The 15,446-nt window shown below is 39.0% G+C and overlaps 1 protein-coding gene and 1 pseudogene across 2 annotated transcripts in view; one reads left to right on the forward strand and one right to left on the reverse strand.

Moving 5' to 3' along the window:
• TRIM33 (tripartite motif containing 33) overlaps positions 1-15,446 on the reverse strand; it is a 120,764-nt gene that overhangs the window by 74,569 nt on the left and 30,749 nt on the right. The window lies entirely within an intron of this gene.
• Positions 742-1,739, forward strand: LOC107967887 (eukaryotic translation initiation factor 2 subunit 2-like; annotated as a pseudogene).

A 15,446-nucleotide genomic window follows, 5' to 3' on the forward strand; every position in this document is an offset into this window, starting at 1 on the left:
GCAGAAGAAAAAGAGCTCTCAAATTTAGGAGACAGCTTTCAAACATTTTCAACTGCAAACCACAAGAAGTACACTTTACATCAAAGGCCAGGACACAAATACATACCTGTCTGTGTAACTGAAACAAACACGAGTCAAACAGGGATCAACTACTTTTCTATTAACCATTTATGATTAACTTGTTACCACTGTACCAATTTACTTTTAAAATTACATAATGTGATTAAAGTCAGCTGACTCTTAGCATGACCTAACAGTCTTTTCATTTAGCCCTAGCTTCTCTTTCCAATATTCTCAAGCAGTCACTCCAAAGCTTTGGTCATCAACACCACTCTCCTTTCCCTTAGAAAATAATGAAAAATTACGGATATATTTTCAGATAGAGAGGGGAGTTGAGAGAATTTATACCTACAGCCTCTAATTACTTAAGTCAGAGCCCAGTCCAAATGATAAGAGAGTCCTGTGAGTTAAGTGTTGAAAGACTGGAATGAATTATCCAAAGAATAGGAAAAAGAAGCTGGATGGAAAAAGATTGTCAAGTCGTGCCAGAAACCTCAAACTGGAGAAGTATAACCATGCCTAAGTCTAGTTCCTCTCTCCACCATGCACCTATCTCTTACTCATCTCTATTCCCACCCTATGTGCACACATTAATAAGGGGCTAGAGAGTGCAGTGGTGTGAGAGGTAACAGCAGGAGCAGCGCTGCTGCTGGGGGCTAGGGCTGATCTGTCTGACTTCCTGTCTGTGCCTAGCCCATTCGAGCTGCAGCCATGTCTGGGGATGCGACGATTTTTGATCCTACTATGACCAAGAAGTAAAATCAGCAGCAGCAGTCCTTTAGTTAGAGGAGGAAGAGGATACCCAAACAGAGGAGACCCAGCCCTTAGAAACAAAACAAGTGGCGCCAGAGCCAACTGGGGACAAAGAACTGGAAGCTGATGAAGAGAACAGTAGGGAAAAAGGTGCTTCTGATGATCTAGATGACTTGAACGTCTTTAATCAAAAGAAAGAAAAGAAAAAAACAAAAAAGATATTTGATACTGATGAAGCTGAAGAAGGTGTAAAGGATCTTAAGATTGAAAAAAAATTCAAGAACCAGCTGAACCAGAGTATGACCTTAATATTATGCTTGGCAATAAAAAGAATAAAAAGAAGAATGTCAAGTTCCCAGATGAGGATGAAATACTAGAGAAAGACAAAGTTCTAGAAGATGAAGACAGCAAAAAAGATGACAGCATCTCATTCAATAATCATACAGGCCCTGCTAGGGCAGTCTCAAATACACATAAGGAGCTACTGAAGCGAGTGTGCAACACCACGAGGGAAAAGAATCCAGATGTGGATGCTGAAAAGGAAATCTGTCATCAAACCTCTACAGGTCATTTGAGTAGGAACCAAGAAAACTTATTTTGTCAACTTTACAGATATTTGTAAACTATTACATCATCAGCCCAAACATCTTGCATTTTTGTTGGCTGAACTGGGTACAAGTGGTTCTATAGATGGTAATAACCAACTTGTAATCAAAGAAGATTCCAACAGAAACAGAAAAAGTCTTCAGAAGATATATTAAGGAATACTTTTCACACATGCTGATCACTGGACACACACCTGCAGAAGAGACTCAACTCTACTTCTTACAGTGAGCAACTTATTGTTGATATTCTGTTGCAAGTACAAAACCAGTTTCCAGACTGTCATGGGCAAGCAAGCACAGCTCCGTGCCAAAGCTGACTAATTTGCTAATCACTGATTTTACAATGTGTGTTGTGGAGATTTGGCGGGACAGGTTTGTCATCAGAATGGATATACTGTTGTATTAAAAAAACAAGATTAAAAAGCTGCCAAGTTCTTTGATGAGTGGTCGGTTGGTCTGAAATTCTTGCAAGATGCCGCTGTTCAAACTGTTGACATAATCATTGCCTCTTCTCTCTCTGTCAGAGAGATGTGATATGGGGTAAGGAAGTGTTTTTCAAAATTGTTCACTGGCATCTGTAAGATAATTTAGTTCTTATAACAGCGCAAGAAAATCAAATTTAAAAAATAGAGACCTAGAAAGCAATATGTATTTGCCAAAAAGGAATGATGGCAAAAAAACAATAACTATGTTCTGGAGCAACAGGTCACTGATCTTTACTAAAGAAATTTTATAGCAATGGAGGTAGCGGCAGACAGACATTAGCATGAGCGTGGGGAACTGAAGATGTGAAATGCTGAATATGTTGCCCACTCTTACAAAAAACTTGGCAATGAAGAAAAGAGACAAAATGACCTGTCAATGGAGGGAGAATAAGGAAGAATGCTGCTTTATACAGGGAAAACTTGGAGATATGATACAGAAAGTAACTGAAATAATTTATAATAAAAATGGCTTAAATCCTATAAAATAATATCATAGAGTAACATATATTTAGATAATGTCAGTAAGTATTTCCAAAGTTAATTTTATCACTTAAGAATGAAGCTGGCTTAAGGTGAAGTCATAGTCATATATGGCCACATATGTGCACATACAATCATATACGAAGAACACTAATATCTTACAATAAACTAAGTATAACTAATATCTATTATCATAAAGCTTGTTGGTATTCTTAGGGCTTCTTATATTCTTGAAGATATACAGGAATATCTTGTTTTACTGCATTTAGCTTTATACTGCTTCACAGATGCTGAGCTTTTATAAATTGAAGGTTTGTGGCAACCCTGCATTAACCAAATTAGTAGACGCCATTTTTCCCACAATGTGTGCTCACTGTGCGTCTTTCTGTTACATTTTGTTAATTTTTGCAATATTCCTAACTTATAAATTATTATTTATCTATTATGGTGACCTGTGAGTTCTGATCTTTCATGTTACTACTGTAATTGTTTTGAGGCCCCACAAACTGCGCCCAATGAAAACAGCAAACTTAATCAATAAATGTATTCTGACTGCTTCACTGACTGGCCACTCCTTGTCTCTCTCCCTTTCTCAGGCCACCCTAATGCCTGAGACCAAACAATATTGAAATTAGGCCAATAAGTAACCCTGCAATGGCCTCAAAGTGTCCAACTGAAAAGAAGAATCGATTCAGCATGACTTGGTCAATAACAACAACAACAACAACAACAAGTCAAACATCTCCTACATTAAATTTTAAAAAGCTAGAAATTGTTAAGCTTAGTGAGAAGGCATGTCAAAAGCCAAGACAGGCCAATGCTAGGCCTCTTGTGCCAGTTAGCCTAGTTGTGAATGCAAAGGAAAAGTTTTGTTTTGTTTTGTTTGAGATAGGGTCTTGCTCTATCGCCCAGGCTGGAGTGCAATGGCATGAACACCGCTCGCTGAAGCTTCGACTTCCTGGGCTCAAGTTATTCCTACCTCAGCCTCCCATGCAGTGGGGACCACAGGCTCATGCCACCGTGCCCAACTAATTTTTTGATTTTTTGTAAAGACAGGGTCTCATATTGTTGTCCAGGCTGGTCTCGAACTCCTGGGCCCAAGCAATCCTCCCGCATAGGCCTCTCAAAGTGTTGGGACTACAGACATGAGCCACTGCGCCTGGCCTGCAAAGTTCTTGAAGGAAATTAAAAGTGATAGTCCAGTGAGCATATGAATGATAAGAAAGCAAATCAGACTGGGCATGGTGGCTCCCACCTGTAATTCCAGCGATTTGGAAGTCCGAGGTGGGCGGATGGCGAAGTCAAGAGATCAAGACTATCCTGGCTAATATGGTCAAACTCTACTAAAAATACAAAAGTTAGCTGGGCGTGGTGGCGCGCACCTGTAGTCCCAGCTACTCGGGAGGCTGAGGCAGGAGAACTGCTTGAACCCAGGAGGCAGAGACTGCAGTGAGCCAAGATCATGCCACTGCGCTCCAGCCTGGCAACAGAGCAAGCAAGATTCTGTCTCCAAAAAAAAAAAAAAAAGAAGTGCCCTGCTAAATTTAAATAAACACAATTTCCATATTAAAAAAATTAGAAGACCTGAAAAATGGCAATCCTGAGAAGCAAATTAGTAGTCTGCTACTAATGAAACTTCAAGACATACCTATTGAAAAAGAAAAGGATAAACAAACATACAGCAGCAACTGCAAAAAACAAAACAAAACGAAAAGGTAAAACACAAACAGGAAGAATATTAGCATTAGATAAACCTAAGTAAAAGTTAAAAAAGCATTAAATAGGAATAGTGGGAATACTGTACAACAATGAAGGACACAGTCCACAAATTGTCAAAACAAATTATGCAATTTATGCAGGATAGTAGCCACAAACAAAAGGCAAAACAAAAATGGAAAACATGTTATTTTATAAAAAATTGAAGGGTTGTCAAGCTCACATTTCCTTATCCAGTTTTTGAAATACAGAAAATTATGGTATGTTTAGCTACAAAACACATTTAGTGAAAAAAACCTGACCTGAACTGTCATAAAGCTATATATATCTTTAGTTACGCTATTTAGTGTAAATACTGCTGCAGAAATATTAAAGCATTTGATTATAGGGTACGACCACAGACCATGCTGGAAATTTAAGTACCATCTTGCCTTCCTAAAATGTGAACACTTATGCATCCCAAACACTGAATATATGAATAAAATTTTTAAACTTAGAAACATAAATATTTTGTTTTCCTATGTCCACATTAATCATGTAACCTGGCTGCAATTTTCTTAAATTCCAAAATTAAATATTTTAATGACAACATATATGAGCATAATCCAAATAACTCTAAGAAATAAAATTTTAAAAATGACCAGTTCCCCAAAGTGAAATAATTGCTAATTAAGGAACAATACTGTGATTCAAGCAGAAAATTTTTCAAGTGGAATTTTTAAGAATTATCAAAATAGAAAATACTTTATAACAGTGTATCTCATTTCATAATAAAGTGATTGAAAACAAAATACAGAGGTGTCCAGATGCTGTGGCTCACGCCTGTAATCCCAACATTTTGGGAGCCAGAGGCGGGCAGATCGCTTCAGTCTAGGAGTTTGAGATCAGCCTGGGCAACATGGCAAGACCCTGTCTCTGCAAAAATAAAAATTAGCCAGGCATGGTGGCACCTGCCTGTAATCCCAGCTACTCAGGAGGCTGAGGTGGGAGGATCACCTGAGGCTGTGAGGTCAAGCTGCAGTGAGCAGTGATTGGGCCACTGGGGGACAGTGAGAGCCTGTCTCAAAAATGAAAACAAAAACAAAAACAAAACACAGAGGAAGGCCTTTGTGGCTCTTATAAAAATTCACAAGCATGAATTTAACTTTAAAGATATACACTGTTGCAATTAAACTGTTAAAAGTCAAAGACAAGAAAATTTTGAAAAGACTAGGAGAAAAATAAATCATGACATACATGGGAACAATATGATTAACAATGAGCTGAGCAGAAACAAAAAAAAAAATTCAGAAGGCAGTGTGTTATAAAGTTTTGGTGCCGCAAAAGAAATAGCACTCAAATATAAAATTTTCTTTTTTTGGAGGCCGAGGCAGGCAAATCATGAGGTCAGGAGATAGAGACCATCCTGGCTAACATGGTGAAACCCCGTCTCTACTAAAAATACAAAAAAATTGGCTGGGTGTGGTTTCAGGCGCCTGTAGTCCCAGCTACTCAGGAGGCTGAGGCAGGAGAATGGTGTGAACTCGGGAGGCGGAGCTTGCAGTGAGCCGAGATCATGCCACTATACTCCAGCCTGGGTGCCAGAGCGAGACTCCGTCTCAAAAAAAAAAAAAAAATTCATTTTTTTTCCTCAGCAAGGCAATTTACTTTTATAGAAGGATGCGCCCTCACAGATGGAGCAATGGTGAACGCACACCTGGACAAGGGAGGGGAAGGGGTTCTTATTCCTGACGCACATGGCCCCTGCTGCTGTGTTGTTCCCCTATTGGTGAGGGTTAGACCACACAGGCTAAACTAATTCCGATTGGCTACTTTAAAGAGAGTGACGGGGTGAGTGGTTTGGCAGGAAAAATGGTTATGGCAGAGCAGGAAATTGGAATGAGTCAGGGTGGAGAATGAGTTAGGGCGGAGCAGGTAATTGGAATGAGCCAGGGTGGAGCAGGTAATTAGAATGAGTTAGGGTGGAGCAGGTAATCAGAATGAGTTAGGGTAGAACAGGTGACTGGAATGAGTCAGGGTGGAGCAGGTAATTGGAATCAGAGTGGAGCAGGTAATCAGAATGAGTTAGGGTAGAGCAGGTGATTGGAATGAGTCAGGGTGGAGCAGGTAATCAGAATGTGTCAGGGTGGAGCAGGTAATTGGAATCAGAGTGGAGCAGGTAATCAGAATGAGTTAGGGTAGAGCAGGTGATTGGAATGAGTTAGGGTGGAACAGGTAATTGGAATGAGTCAGGGTGGAGCAGGTGATTGAAAAAGGTTGTTTTACGAGGAAGTTAAGTTTAAAAGTAGAAGGCAAAGAATTGAACATACTGACATATTATTTGAAGAGAAATTTAGAACTCATATTTAACAAGTAGAATGACATAATTCGAAGTAGTTTTTAAAATTCTGCCTATATCAATTTAAGAACGTTGGTAACTTGGCCTAAGTGGAAACCAATTTAAAAATGTAAGAAAAACGTAAAACAAAACACTGCCAACCAAGAATTCTATATCCATCAAAACTAACCTGCAAAAATGAAAATTAAATAAAGACATACTCAGATAAACACAGACTGGGAGAATTCATTATCGGGGGAAATTCAGCCCCCGACATTTCAAGTGGGTCCTTTTCTATTTTCCCTAAGTGTTGGCCGGTCTGAGAAATAAAGGGAAAGAGTACAAAAGAGAGAAATTTTAAAGCTGGGTATCCGGGGGAGACATCACATGTCGGCAGGTTCCGTGATGCCCCCTGAGCCGTAAAACCAGCAAGTTCTTATTAGTGACTTTCAAAAGGGGAGGGAGTGTACGAATAGGGTGTGGGTCACAGAGATCACATGCTTCACAAGGTAATAAAATATTAGGACTGGGGCGAAATTAAAATTGCTAATGAAGTTTCAGGCACGTACTGCCACTGATAACATCTTATCAGGAGACAGAGTTTGAGAGCAGACAACCAGTCTGACTAAAATTTATTAGGTGGGAATTTCCTTTTCCTAATAAACCTGGGAGTGCTACGGGAGACCGGGGCTTATTTCATCCCTTATCCACAATCGTAAAAGACAGACGGTCCCAAAGCAGCCATTTTAGAGACCTCCCCTTGGGAACGCATTCTCCTTCTCAGGGATGTTCCTTGCTGAGAAAAAGAATTCAGCGATATTTCTCCTATTTGCTTTTGAAAGAAGAGAAATATTGCTCTGTTCCACCTGGCCCACAGGCAGCCAGATTTTAAGGTTATCTCCCTTGTTCCCTGAACATTGCTGTTATCCTGTTCTTTTTTCAAGGTGCCCAGATTTCATATTGTTTAAACAATTTGTGCAGTTAACACAATCATCACAGGGTCCTGAGGTGACATTCATCCTCAGTTTACGAAGATGACGGGATTAAGAGATTAAAGACAGGCATAGGAAATCACAAGAATGTTGACTGGGGAAGTGGTAAATGTCCATTAAATCTTCACAATTTATGTTCAGAGATTGCAGTAAAGACAGGCGTAAGAAATTATAAAAGTATTAATTTGGGGAACTAATAAATGTCCATGAAATCTTCACAATTTATGTTCTTCTGCCATGGCTTCAGCCAGTCCCTCTGTTCGGGGTCCCTGACTTCCCACAACAATTCATTGCTAGTCAATCTGCCTTACAAAAAACGCTAACGAAAATTCTCCAGATTTAAAGGAAGTGACATCAAAGATCATATCAAATGGATATAAAGAAAGAATACTTGTAAGGTTAATCATATAGGTAAATGTCTAACACATATAAACCTACTTTTTCACTTTCTTAAATTATTTAAATGAAAATTGCTTCAGACAGTAATAGCAGAAAGAACAGGAGAGGGAATGGAGGTATACTAAATAGAACAAGAACATGCCACTAAACCATAACTGGAATCCACAGCAATTGAAGAGTACTAGAAATGGTAAATAAATGCAGGCTAATTAATGTAAGAAACTCTACAAGTATATTTTTCCTTTCTTCTCTTAACTTCTTCAAAAACCATAAAAGTATAAAGAACTGTAACTCAGCACAGTATTGCTGAGTTTATAACACATCGATGTAACATACATAACAATTACACAAAGCCGGGGTGGGGGGTGGGGGAGGGAGGAAGAGAGCCACACTGGAGCAAAGGTTCTGCGTTTTACTAAAGTCAAGTTAATAGTAATTTGAAGTAGACCGTGATAAATTAATATGCATACTGTAATCACTAAGAAATCAACTCAAAAATCACAGTAAAAACATCAATGAAGGAATTAAAATGATACACCAGAAAACATGTATGTAACGCAAAAGAAGGCAAATAAGTGTTACAAATAAAGTTTCGGTGCTGCAAAATAAACAGCACTCGAATATAAAATTTTCTTTTTTTCTTCTCAGCAAGATGATTTACTTCTATAGAAGGGTGCGTCCTCACAGATGGAGCAATGGTGAGCACACACCTGGACAAGGGAGGGGAAGGGGTTCTTATTCCTGACGCACATGGCCCCTGCTGCTGTGTTGTTCCCCTATTGGTGAGGGTTAGACCACACAGGCTAAACTAATTCCGACTGGCTACTTTAAAGAGAGTGACGGGGTGAGTGGTTTGGCAGGAAAAATGGTTATGGCAGAGCAGGAAATCGGAATGAATCAGGGTGGAGAATGAGTCAGGGCAGAGCAGGTAATCGGAATGAGTCAGGGTGGAGCAGGTAATTGGAATGAGTCAGGGTGGAGCATGTGATCGAAAAAGATTGCTTTATGAGGAAGTTTAGAAGTAGAAGGCAAAGAATTGAACACACTGACATTGATTCTTTGAAGAGAAATTTAGAACTCATATCTAACATAAGGAGGAACCAATGAACAACAATAAATACATGAGCTATACAAAAAACAAAGAGCAAAACAATCAACGTAGATCTAACCATAACAATAATGATAGTAAATGAGAATGAATTAAATACCCCAATGAAAATAAAGAGCAGATAAAATTAACTATATACTGCTATATACTGTTTACCAGAGACACTTTATTTTTTCCAGATATAGTCTCTGTAGCCCAGACTGGAGTGCAGTGGTGCTCACTGCAGCCTCAACCTCCTGGGCTTAAGCAGTCCTCCTGCATCAGCCTCCCAAGTAGTTAGGACTACGGGCATACACCATCGCACTCAGTTAGTTTGCTTAAATTTTTTGTAGAGATAGGGTCTCACTATATCACCCAGGTGAGTCTCAATCTCCCAGCCTCAAGCAATCCTCCCGCTTCAACCTCCCAAAGTGCTGGGATTACAGGTGTAAGTCACTGCCCCCAGCCCAGAAACACACCGTAAATCAAAGACAAATACAGGATGAAAGAAAAAAGTAAGTCAAATCATGGAAACAGTAATTACATAAGAGCTGGAGTCTTGGTGCGGTGGCTCACACCTGTAATCCCAGCACTTTGGGCTGAGGTGGGAGGATCACTTGAGGCCAGGAGTTCAAAGCCAGCCTGGGTGACACAGCAAGGCCCCATTTCTACAAACAAAAAAAAAAATTAAGCCAGGTGTGGTGGTATTTGCCTGCAGGCCCAGTTACTTAAGAGGCTGAAGCAGGAGGACTGCTTGAGCCCAGGAGTTCAAGGCTGCAGTGAGCTAGGATCATGCCACTCTACCGTAGCCTGGGTGACTGAGCAAGACCTTGTCTCTATTTAAAAAAAAAAAAGGCCAGGGGCAGTGGCTCGTGCCTGTAATCCCAGCACTTTGGGAGGCCAAGAGGCCAAGGCAGGCAGATCACCTGAGGTAGGGAGTTCAAGACAAGCCTGACCAACATGGAGAAACCCTGTCTCTACTAAAAATATAAGAATTAGCTGGGTGTGGTGGCGCATGCCTGTAATCCCAGCTACTCAGGAGGCTGAGGCAGGAGAATTGCTCGAACCCAGTAGGTGGAGGTTGCGGTGAGCCGAGATCCCACCACTGTACTCCAGCCTGGGCAACAGAAGCGAAAACTCTATCTCAAAAAAAAAAAAAAAAAAAAAAACAAGCAGGAGTGGCTATTCTAATATCAGATAAAATAGACCCTTACACAAAAATAATCATTAGAGACAAGAGCAAAATTTGTATAATAATAAAGATATCCATTCTCAGGAAGATATAGTTATATGCATATGTGTACATAACAAGACAGCTTCAAAACACATGAAGAAAAATCTGGCAAAACTGAAGGGAGACAAACAGAAATGAACATGAAGATGAACAAAATATGCCCCCCCCACAAAACAAAAGAGAGGCTCACTACCTGTGGGACAATTATCAAGTGGTCTAATATATGTGTAACTGAATTCCCAGAAGAAGAAAAACAATGAGAAATATACTTTAAGAACTAATGATCAAGTTTTCCAACTTTAATAAAAACTATAAGCCAAAGATGAAGAACCACAATAATCTCTGAAGATAGCACTTCTAAATAAAACCATGCAAAGCACATCATAATCAAATTGCTAAAAAACAGTAATAAAGGATAAGTCTTAGGCCAGGCGCGGTGGCCCATGCCTGTAATCCCAGCACTTTGGGAGGCCAAGGCAAGCGGATCATGAGGTCAGGAGATCGAGACCATCCTGGCAAACACGGTGAAACCCTGTCTGTACTAAAAATACAAAAAAAATTAGCCAGGCGTGGTGACGGGCACCTGTAGTCCCAGCTACTCGGGAGGCTGAGGCAGGATAATGGCGTGAACCTGGAGGCAGGGCTTGCAGTGAGCCGAGATGGCGCCACTGCACTCCAGCCTGGGCAACAGAGCAAGACTCCATCTCAAAATAAAAATAATAATAAATGTTTAACAAAGCAAAAGAGAATGCCACTTAGTATGACCAAGAAAAAACAGCATGAAAATTTCAAAAGAAATCTATCAACAAAAACAACAACTAAATAAATAAAAGGATCCAGCCTAGGCAACAAAGCAAGACCCCATCTCTAGAAAAACTTTAAAAACTAGCTCAGCGTGTAGGTGTGCATCTGTGGTCCCAGCTACATGCAAGGCTGAGGCAGGACTGCTTGAGCCCGGGAGGTGGAGGCTGCAGTTAGCCATGTTTACACCACTGCACTCCAGCCAGGGTGACAGAGAAAGGCTCTGTCTCAAAATAATAATAAGGAAAAATTATTAAAATAAAGGAGATCATGCAAACATAGAAGTACAGTTTTCAAGTGAGGTATAAAAAACCAAAACATAAAAGAATTGATGAAATAATTTCAGAGCTATTTATTATATATTCCTGGAATAGAATATATACATTTTTGGGTATGTCTGTGTAATATTTAAAAAATTTGATCTTGTATTCAGCTACCAAAAACAAATAAGAAAAAAAAAAACCTTTCAATTAAAAAGATACTGAATTTTACAGTCCACATCCTATAAAAGTTTAAAACTTTACAAAGTGAAAGTAAATAAAAACGTCACTACACACAACCCAAAATAAAAATGGACTCCATCTGGAAATCAAACCTAAATTACAAGCTATCTAGAAAAAAATGCAGCAGAAACAGTTCATACTCAACTCTATTATTTCCATCTGTAGACTTAAATGTTTAAAAACAAAACTAATAAAACTTAGTTCTTTCCTTGACAAATTTTTTAAAAAAACAGAAGTATGAGAACAGAATTAAATATAAAAGCTGAAATATATACATTACTGAAAACAAAATTGATAACCTAAAAATTTTTTGAGAAAAAAGTAAAATAAATCTTTAGGAATCTAATGAAGAGAAAAAAACATAGAGAAGTCAGAATGAAAACAGACAAAGCAAAACAATTTTAAAAGATTACTAAGCCTATATCAGAAAATACTCCATGTAACTCTAAAGCAAGCAATATTAAAATCTAGCATAAATGGCCAATTTTCTAGTAAAATATGATTCATCAAAAGCAAAACAAGAATTAAACTTGAAGAGACATATAAGCATACAAAGATTAGAAGACATTGCCATTTTAAAAAAAATACAAAATCCAGATAGTTATACAGGAGAGTAATGCTTAAAGAACAAACCAGCATTCCATTATTATTTGAACCAATCTAGAACAAAAGAGTGAAAATCCGAATTCATTTTATAGAGCCTGACATTGTTTTACTATTAAAACCTACCAAAGGCAATGCAAAAGAAGAAAACTGCAGACCACTCCAGCATATTGACTCTACATTTCTAAATGAAATATTAGCAAACATTCTGTCAATCTGTCAAAAGAATATTATGATCAATAAGGTTTACCAAGAATTCAAGGATTATTCAACGGAAAGAAATTTAACAAAATAATCATATCAAAACAACGGAAGAAGAAAACTATATGGTTATATAAACAGATGTTAAAGTGGCATATGATAAAATTCAGACATTTTTAGTAAGAACACTAAAAAAGAGAAGCAAACAACCTAAATATGAAAGAATCATTTACCAAAATATTAAATGGCATTTAAAGCTAGCAAAACCTTAAAGGAAAAAAAAAAAAAAAAAAAAAAGACACTTCTCTATTCAAGTCAGAAACCAGGCATATCATTTACCAAAGAGGCAATATACAAAATTATTAATGGCACAGATTCTGGAGCCAGACTACACAGATTTAAATCTCAACCCCTTTAGAGCTGTTAATTCCTTAATCTTTGTGTTAATTCCTTAATCTTTGAGTCTTAGTTTCCCCTTTGCAAAATAGGGATAACAGTACCTACCTCAAAGGTTGTTGGGAAGACTACATGTTTATACATATAAAATGTGACACACACTAAGTGCTCACAAAATGTAAGCTATTATTACAAGTTACTATTCGTCTCAAAGATTTTAGAGCATCACTGTGTAACAGAATTTTCTGCAATAATGGATATGTGCTGTATGTGCACTGTTCAATGCAGTACTCAATACAACACTGGCCACTGAGCACTTGCAAAATGGCTAGTGGAACCAACAAACTAAATTTTAAAATTTCATTTTAGATAACTAAAAATTAAATCACCACCAGTGACTAGTTGCTATGGTACAGGACACTGCAGTTCTAGAAAACACAGGATACCTGAGATATCACTTATTTTTTAAGACTACTAAAATTTAAAAGATAAGTTTACAACAAAATGAAGGTACAAAAAAAATTAACAGCTGGACCACTTTCAATAATGGCAGAAGGGAAAGCAAATCCTCTCTTCAAAGACAAAGTATAAAACTGTACAAAACTGTCACAAAGAAAAAAAGCAAACAACGAATTCAGACCACAGGGAATCAACTACTGTCATGCAAAATGAGACACACTTATTCTACAAAGACTGCTAAAGTTTCAGGTAAAAGCAATGAAAGGCACTGGCCCTCTTGCTTGAGGATGCTCCCATGGTCCCCATTTAGTCCAAAAGTCTGGTCTGAAAAATCAGTAGTTTTACTAGAATGGGGCTGACCATAAAAACAGCAGCTTTGCTGTCACACACGGTAGAATCAATTGGGGAGAGAGGTGAATGCGAAAAGATTAAGATTTGCCAGGTATAAATTAGTATCTGTCTGGAAAGAACAGGTTTTGCTATACCTGGGTTGAGGGTCACACAGCAAGCAGCAGACCAACCACATTAATACAAAGAAACTTGAAATGAGAGAGTCACAGAAGGGCTAAGATCAACTCTCTATACAGACATGGCTAATTGGGACACTGCACATACCAAATGGAGACACAAGAAAGCCCTGAAAAAACTAAAGGCCAAGTGAGAATAAAAACAAAGATTTCAAAGCAACTATTATAAATATTTTAAAAGAATAAAAAGGAACCAGTGTTCAAATAATAAAATAATATGGCAAAGCCTCAACAAATAAGAAGTCTCAAGAGCGAACTATAAAAAGAAGCCACACAGATTAAAAGTACATGCAAAACAAAAAATTCACTACATATCTGGGCTTCAATAATACACTTAAGGCCAGGTGTGGTGGCTCACTCCTGTAATCCCAGCACTTTGGGAGGCCAAGGTAGGTGGATCGCCTGAGGTCAGGAGTTCGAGACCAGCCTGGCCAACATGTGAAACTCTGCCTCTACTAAAAACACAAAAAATTAGCCAGGCGTGGTCGTGGGCACCTGTAATTCCAGCTACTCCAGAGGCTGAGGCAGGAGAATTGCTGGAACCCAGGAGGCAGAGGTTTGCAGTGAGCCAAGGTTGCACCATTGCACTCCAGCCTGGGCAACAAGAGTGAAACTCTATCTCAAAAAACAAAAAAAGATCTGAGTGAACTTGTAGATGGATAAATTAAAATTTAATTTCAATCCAATCAAAAAAATCAGAGAGGAAAAAAGACTGACGAGAAAAGAACAGATCCTCAGAAACCAGTAGAACAATGTCAAGCTCCCAACATAAATGTAATAAAAGTCACAGGACATAAGAGCAAAGAAATAGAAAAAATGTTTGAAGAAATAATGGTGGAAAATGTCAAAACCTGATGAAACACATTAATCTGCAGATTCAAAAAGGGGAGAGAACCACAAACAAAATAAACACAAAATGAATCAAACCAAACACATCACAGTCAAACTGCTGAAAACCAGGAGAAAAATAATTCATCAAGGAAACCAATCCATCAACATCTGACTTTTCATTAAAAATATGGAGGCCAGGAAGCAATAAAATGACATATTCAAACTACAGATTATAAACCAAGAATTGTATATGCAACAAAAATATCCTTCAAAAATGAAGGCAAAATAAAAACAGGCACAGGTAAACAAAATTTGAGAGAAAGTCACACTTAGCATATTTGTACCACAAAAAATCTAAAGGAAGTCTGTCAGGATGACAGGAAATAAAACCAGACTATATAAATGTAACAATCATGACAATAACAATACAAAAGATAGAAATGGAGCTACAGTGGAACAAAGTTGCTATATTTTAACAAAATGAAGGTAGTATTGTCCTGAAGTGAATTGTGGTGTTAAAAGATATATCATAATTAGCCGCCCCGTCCAGGAGGGAGGTGGGGGGCAGCCCCGCCTGGCCAGCCGCCCCGTCCGGGAGGGAGGTGGGGGCCAGCCACCGCCCGGCCAGCCGCCCCATCCGGGAGGGAGGAAGGGGGCGCCTCCACCCAGCCGCCGCCCCATCCGGGAGGTGGGGGCGCCTCTGCCCGGCCGCCCCTGCTGGGAAGTGAGGAGCCCCTCTGCCCGGCCGCCACCCCGTCTGGGAGGTGTACCCAACAGCTCATTGAGAACAGGCCATGATGACGATGGCGGTTTTGTGGAATAGAAAAGGGGGAAATGTGGGGAAAAGATAGAGAAATCAGATTGTTGCTGTGTCTGTGTAGAAAGAAGTAGACATAGGAGACTCCATTTTTGTTCTGTACTAAGAAAGATTCTTCTGCCTTGGGATGCTGTTGATCTATGACCTTGCCCCCAACCCTGTGCTCTCTGAAACATGTGC

The sequence above is a fragment of the Pan troglodytes genome, chromosome 1 (genome assembly GCF_028858775.2).
Source record: "Pan troglodytes isolate AG18354 chromosome 1, NHGRI_mPanTro3-v2.0_pri, whole genome shotgun sequence".
NCBI lineage: Eukaryota > Metazoa > Chordata > Mammalia > Primates > Hominidae > Pan > Pan troglodytes.